The sequence below is a fragment of the Dunckerocampus dactyliophorus genome, chromosome 11 (genome assembly GCF_027744805.1).
Source record: "Dunckerocampus dactyliophorus isolate RoL2022-P2 chromosome 11, RoL_Ddac_1.1, whole genome shotgun sequence".
NCBI lineage: Eukaryota > Metazoa > Chordata > Actinopteri > Syngnathiformes > Syngnathidae > Dunckerocampus > Dunckerocampus dactyliophorus.
In genome coordinates, this window is record NC_072829.1 from 13,537,921 (window position 1) to 13,544,915 (window position 6,995).

Below are 6,995 nucleotides of genomic sequence, written 5' to 3' on the forward strand. Positions count from 1 at the left end.
GCAGGAAGCCGCCTCTCGGTGATACGTCAAGGCTCTTCGTCTGTGGCGGATCACTCCATTTCCCTCGGCATTCCGGCGGCAGAGAGTGGCTGGAACGACAAGGCGCTAAGAAGCGCGTACTGGGCAAGCCTCAGCCCGCCTACAGGATGAGCTGGCCGCTCAGGACGAGACCCAGACACTGGAGGAGCTCCTCACGATGTCCATACGCCTCGACAACCGGCTGCGGTGGAGAACTCTTCCCCTGAGGCCATCCTTCCCCAGTCCAGGATCCTGGGGGCCCTCCGATGGAAAGTTGAAAGGCGTGTCACTGAGGCTGGCGAGGACTCCCCTCCTCCATCAGGTAGAACCCCCAACCATCTGTTTGTTCTGACGGCGCTTCATTCCGAGGTTCTGACATGGGACCATGCCTCCAAGATCGCCTGTCACCCGGGAGCTGGGTGGACGGCCTTCCTGCTGGCCCACCGTTTCTGGTGGCCGACCTTCCAGGCGGACACTAGGAGCTTTGTCGCGGCCTGTACCACCTGTGCCAGGAGCAAACCTTCTCATCAGGTCCCTGTGGGATTGCTCCAGCCCCTCCCCATTCCTTCCCGACCCTGAGCTCATATCGCGGTGGATTTAGTCACTGGATTACCGTCTTCTAGCAGATTTACCGTCATTCTGATGATTGTGGACAGGTTCTCCAAATCGACTCATTTCATCCCTCTCCGTAAGCTTCCCTCCTCACTGGAGACGGCCAAACTTTTGATTCAGCATGTGGTCCGCCTTCATGGGATTCCCCAGGACGTGATGTCCGATAGAGGCCTGCAATTCTCGTCAGCCGCATGGAAAGCCTTCTGTAAGTCCGTGGGCGCCACGGCCAGTTTATCGTCCAGCCACCATCCCCAGCCTAATGGACAGTCGGAACGAGCCAACCAAGATTTGGGGGTGGCACTTTGGCGTGTGTCACCAGCGTCCTTCATCCTGGTCCATCTACCTTCCGTGGGTCGAGTATGCCCACAATACTTTCGTCAGCTGATAGACAGGTCTCTCCCCTTTCCATGTTGTCCACGGCTATCAACCCCCCATTTTTCCATCTCAGGAGGCTGGCTGTACAACGCCCTCAGTGGCCGCATTCCTCCGCCGTGCTTATCGTGTTTGACGCAACACAAGGGCTGCACTATTACGTACGGCCAGACGCAACCAAAGACTGGCCAATCGCCATCGCAAACCAGCCCCGAACTACAAGACTGGTCAGAGGGTTTGGTTATCAGCCCAGGAGATCTCTCTGGGGGGAGAGTCTAAGAAACTGGCCCTGAGATTTATTGGGCCCTACGAAGTGAAGCGTATGATCAACCCAATGACGGCACATCTAAAACTGCCAGCGTCCCTTAAGTGCCACCTGCTGTTCCACGTCTCTCGCCTCAAGCCGGTGGCTTCCTCCGCCTTGAATCCCCCCCGTTTGTAGTCCTTTTGTCATCCATGGCTAGTTGTTTTTCATTTGCTTCTTGGACTTTTCTTGCCAGGGACAGTTCTTATCATAGAGCTCCATATACAGTAAGTGCATAGAAAGTGATCATATGCTTCATCCATATCTTTTGCACTTCTTCTTTTCCACATCTTTTTCACATTTTTGTTCTTCTACATCTTTCCTAAAAGCGCTGATGCTATCGTCTGTGCGTAGTCTTTGGAAAGTCTTTTTAGCCACCACCTGTCTTTTATTATAATGTTCATTGTAAATTATAAACACTGGAAGATGATCACTAATGTCACTGATTAACAGTTGTGTTATTATCAAAGTCATTTGTGAATATATTGTTGATAATGGTGGCACAGTGGTCTGTTATTCTGCTTGGTCTAATGATTTTAGGATATAGACTCAAACTGTACATTGTGTCTATGAAGTCCTCTATTTCCTAGTACTTATGTGGATTCAGAAGATCAATATTGAAATCTCCACATGTAAAAATTGTTTTTTGACCTATGTCCTTAAAGGTTGCCTTAATCCAGTCCTCAAACATTCCAATCCTTGACTTTGGAGTTCTATATAAACAAATTATTAACACATTTTTGCTTTTTTCTTTACAGATTTCAATTGTTATACATTCTAAAATGTTGTCAATAACAAATTACATATTCTTCACGATTTTGTAGTTCAGATGTTTGTCGACGTACACAGCCACACCTCCTCCTCTTGAATTTTTCCGGTTTATACTGGTCATTTCAAATCCTTCCAGCTCAAAGTCCATACCTTTTGTTAGCATTAATCCAAGTTTCTGAGATGTCTTTGGCGAGATTATTGACCTCTGGTCTTCAGTTCCTCCTTGGCCTCTGAAACTCAAGCTTGAGAGGATTTGAGAAACTTGGCCATTAGTGATTTACAGTGTATTGCCATTCCTCTGTCATCATCAGCCTTCTGGAACAACTTGCTATGATGTACTACATACAGTACATGTATATGTAAGTATGCTAATGTATCTCAACAAACCATAAAATCATCCTAAAGCTAACCTATTTCAGTAATCCAATACAAAAAGTGTGGCCCTATAATGCATTGATTTACTCCAAAAATGGATTTCCTAATAATTTTGATAGGGGTAAACAACCATTCACACTCGCATTCATACTTATGGACAATTTAGAGTTTCCCATTAACCTAACAATTTCTATGGGATGTGGGAGAAAGTCAGAAGCCACGCATGCACGGGGAGAACACACAAACTCCACACAGAGATGTTCCACTGGAGTCACGAACCCTGCTCTTCTCACTGCAAGGCCAGCATGCTAGCCATGAGGCATTACAAACTTCCTGAGCCTGGTCTCATAGTCTTAAACTAAAATAAAATACATAAATAAAATACATTCTTTTCAACCATTTAATTAATTGAGATGCACGTGTATGTGCTTTCTATTATACCTCATTTAAATCAAGTACTTATTAACATCTATTCCTTATTTAGGGGACAGCATTATCATCAGTGCTTCAAAGTAAAAAGGGAGGGTGTTAATGAGTCAAAGTCTCAATCTAGGTCAAACTTTTTTTCTTCAGAATTTAAAAGTGTATCAGGGGGCTGCATCTGGAGTTGTTGGATAATAGTTGTGCACAGCTGATTAATAAACACTGTAATGTCTATGAAAGGGCCCTATAAGAAATTCTCAGTCCCCAAAGGCTAAACTGCTGGTCATTTGGTTCACTAATACAGCAGGAACAGAATGGAGGAGGGGGTGTGATGTCCCCCTTGGCTCCTCTGAAGGACACAAACTGGAGTGTATTATCTTAAACAATTATTGAGTTTCACTGATGTTTTCAAAGTTTAGACACAGGAGCCATGATGTCAGGCATAATTCAGATTATCTAAATTTTGATTTTGGTTTGGGACAAGGTGGAGACAAGGACCTCTCAAAACCTGAACTATTTAATGCATCTTTATGGTTTTCAAACATTCCAGCTTGACTCTCTTTCATATTCCATTTCCCAAATTCACATATTTTTCCTTCAGGATCCTCGCCTTGTGAGCCCCACTTTTTTACACTTTTTTGTACTTTTCCCTGTCATTGCAGCCGTCATAGCCCACAATCTCAGCATCCTCATGCCAGATTTATGTAAACATTCTAACTTTACTTCAGTTTTTTTCCCTTTTACTCTGTTTGCTTCCACTTGCTAACCTTAGCTTTGTTAAATTTGTGTAAAAAATCGTGTAATGACTTTTAGTCTCTCCCCAACAACTACTATGCTTTTTAAGAAAATCAACCAGCCAAAAACTAACCATAAGCCTTAACTAACTTTAAATTAACTTCAACATCAAACATGCGCCTACCCGGACTTAGTGACACTGCTGTAGGAGCAGACTGCTCAGTGGGTGTTGGGGGATGGCTGACTGGCTCTCGAAGCACCATCCAAGCTCCAGACTACAGATCATCACTGGCGTCTGCTGGTGCACACAGTGGCTGGGCTTCCCAACCCATATCAGAAGGGGGAAGAGTTGGCTTTAAAGCAGTTCGGTGCACTTGCTTGACTTGAGCAAGCTGATGAACAGAAGAAATCAAGTAGACCACACCGCCAATATCAGAAGCCCTCACCACCTAATACACTGTAGAACTCCATGAATCCTGGATCTTTTGGCGTCCTGGGCCAACCTCTCTCAGATGCACTTTGGCCCAACTTGAACGACTTACACAGGACATTGTCATGTCTCTGTTTTCTTTGCCGCGCCGCCAACACTAAACGGTTCAGAGAAACATCCATGGCTACGTGCAGGCGTCTTCGATCCTCAGTCACCTATTCACACACCCTCCCAGCCGAGGGCTCAGGGAGATGGCCAAGAAGGAAATCTACGGGGAGATGTGGCTCCTGGCCAAACATTAAAAAGTGGGGTGACTCACCGGTGTGAGCCTGTAGCAATGAAATTCAGAGGAGCAACCAATGGAAGGGATTTGAGATGATTTATTAACAGGAGCAGGAACAACACATACTGGATATGTGAAATAAAATAAAATACACTTTCACCGTGTCAATTTGTAAATATACGACCCAAGAAGCTATAAGCCATTCCCCCCAACAATGATCTAGAACTTTCCTCATGGAAATTATGGAGAAAACAGTTTTGAGGCAAAATCTGGACAATCCTTGCTTTTAAGGCCTGAATGACTCTTATTATCTGCGCTTGTTGTCAATGAACGATGGCGTCATATTCAGAGACAACTGATTGGTCAGTGGTTTATAGGCTGTGATTTCTTGTATTTTGTATTTTGTATGAGTTATCATGGCGGCCTATCTTGCTAGAAAGTGAACCAGCTTTGTAGTAAGGCATCTCTGGACTTTTTTTTTTGTTTGTTTGTTTTTTTGTGTCCTGGCATTAGGGCAGATAGTATTGTTGATCTAAATGCCCTTACGTGTTCAACAGATTTGCTCTGCCAGGGAAAAGTGTAAGATACTCTTCTCTTGTTATACAGAATTTATTTGACCTTATTTGACGTTTAGTTGTTATGCAAATTTGGAGCGGCCAGACATGAGCAGGAGTGGACAGAGAAGAAGAGAAAAGAAAACAGAGAAGGGAGTGAAGGGAGAGACAAGAACAACAGCAACAACAACAATTGCGACGACAATAACATAACAACGGAAATAAACAGGACTACATCAGCAAATGTCTGTTATGGCCATAAAGACGGAGATGATGGAGAGGACAAAATAATATCAACAACCATAGTGATAATACTGAAATGAAACAGTCATACATATTAGTGATGATAGCAGTAATGAAATTAATAACCACGATAGTGAACAGAATGACAGTGGCTGTAATACACACAATTGTAATAACTAAAATCATATTGACGACATCACCGTCACTGTAATTAAACCAACTGCTTAACCTAACTTAACTTACACCACTCTGGATAAATCAGTGAGTTATGTGGGAAAGTACATGTGTGTATATGTACATGTGTACAGGTATCTCTGTGTATGTGTGCATGTCTTCATGTATATAAATGACCATATCTGGACTTAAACTCATCCAAGATAAGGAGAAATCCTGATTCGTAGTACAGGCCCCTGGTCTCCATAAATATATCAATATGTCAATTTCACACAAACTTCTATTTTTGTGTTATTATTTTACCGAAAACTAAAAAAATAGAGAACATTTTTTGTTCAAATGTTGAAAAATATGACATAAATGAAATGACATGGGGCGGACAGTAGGAGGCATGTCTCTCACCCAGGAAGGTGGTTTTTTTTGACAATGTTTTGGGTGCGGAAGTGTTGGCGCTATATATAAGCGTCCTGTCTTTTCATTCGTTCATGCTCAGGAGGCAAGGAACGTTTGGACACGTTGATGAAGAGGACACCCAAGATAGGAGGAGGATGATTGGCATGACACCACTCAAATAAAGCAGATGAGAAAAGTTTCTATTGAAATGAAACATTCTAAAGCTTATATCAGGAGATTAATGAAGTATAAATTGCCTTACTCTAATCGATAAAACTCACAGTGCAGCTTGCACTCTCGAGGCTACTTAGTTTATTTGTAAAACAACTGTGATGCATGTTAAGAGCCATCCAAAAGGGACATTATGCTGTGATTCCGTGAGATTCAACTGGTAAAGAGCGTGTACAGGTGACAGATGTGTGCATACTTAACAATAACAAGACTTGAATGTACTGCAATGCAGCATCACTAACAAGTCCCAGGCTGGCTAAACTTTATTTTTGCAGTAATTGGACACAAATGACAACAACACACAGAGGAGGCATTGAGGCAAATGCTTATTGCCAAATAAAAATATCTAATGAAGTCTGAGGGTTCCAGACTTGTTTAGTATCTGGTACCTCCTCCTGTGGGACCAGGTTGATAACTTTCACTGTAGTGCAAATGATGTCACCAAGTCATTACATTTAATGTTCCCTCCATTTTCATTACAGTTGATTGCAGTTGTCAGTGTTCCTTTTCCACCTTATTGCTATAACAAGTACGCTGCTGGGCCATGCACACCACAACATTTCAACCACTGCAAGGTAACATTTGTAGCCATCTGATTTGTACATAATCAAATCATTGTTTATTAGAAAACAGGATTATCAAATTAATTTTTATACTCAACGAGACACGTGCATTTTCTTCACAGGCTTTAACAACTACAAGGTGTCTTAATAAAAGTGACATACAGAATTTCAGCAGACTTATAACTCTCTCTAAACATCCCTGTCGATTCTAGGGGGGCTGTCCAGACCACCCTACCCCAAGTATACCAAGTGTGACACAAGTATGGCTTTGACATTATACACTGCATAATGTTATGTCAATATGCACATTATCAGAGTTTAGTAAAATTTTACGGAATTGCTCCAAAAAGTAACGCTGATAACTTGACATGTGATCCTTAATGTTAGATCAACTGTTAGCGCTGACTTGGGCTAAATAGCTAACACAGAGAAACAGAGAGAAACACAAACCATAATCATTTTTTAATGCAGTGGAACCGCGGTTAGAGCGTTTTTCAGTTAAAGTTTAACATTT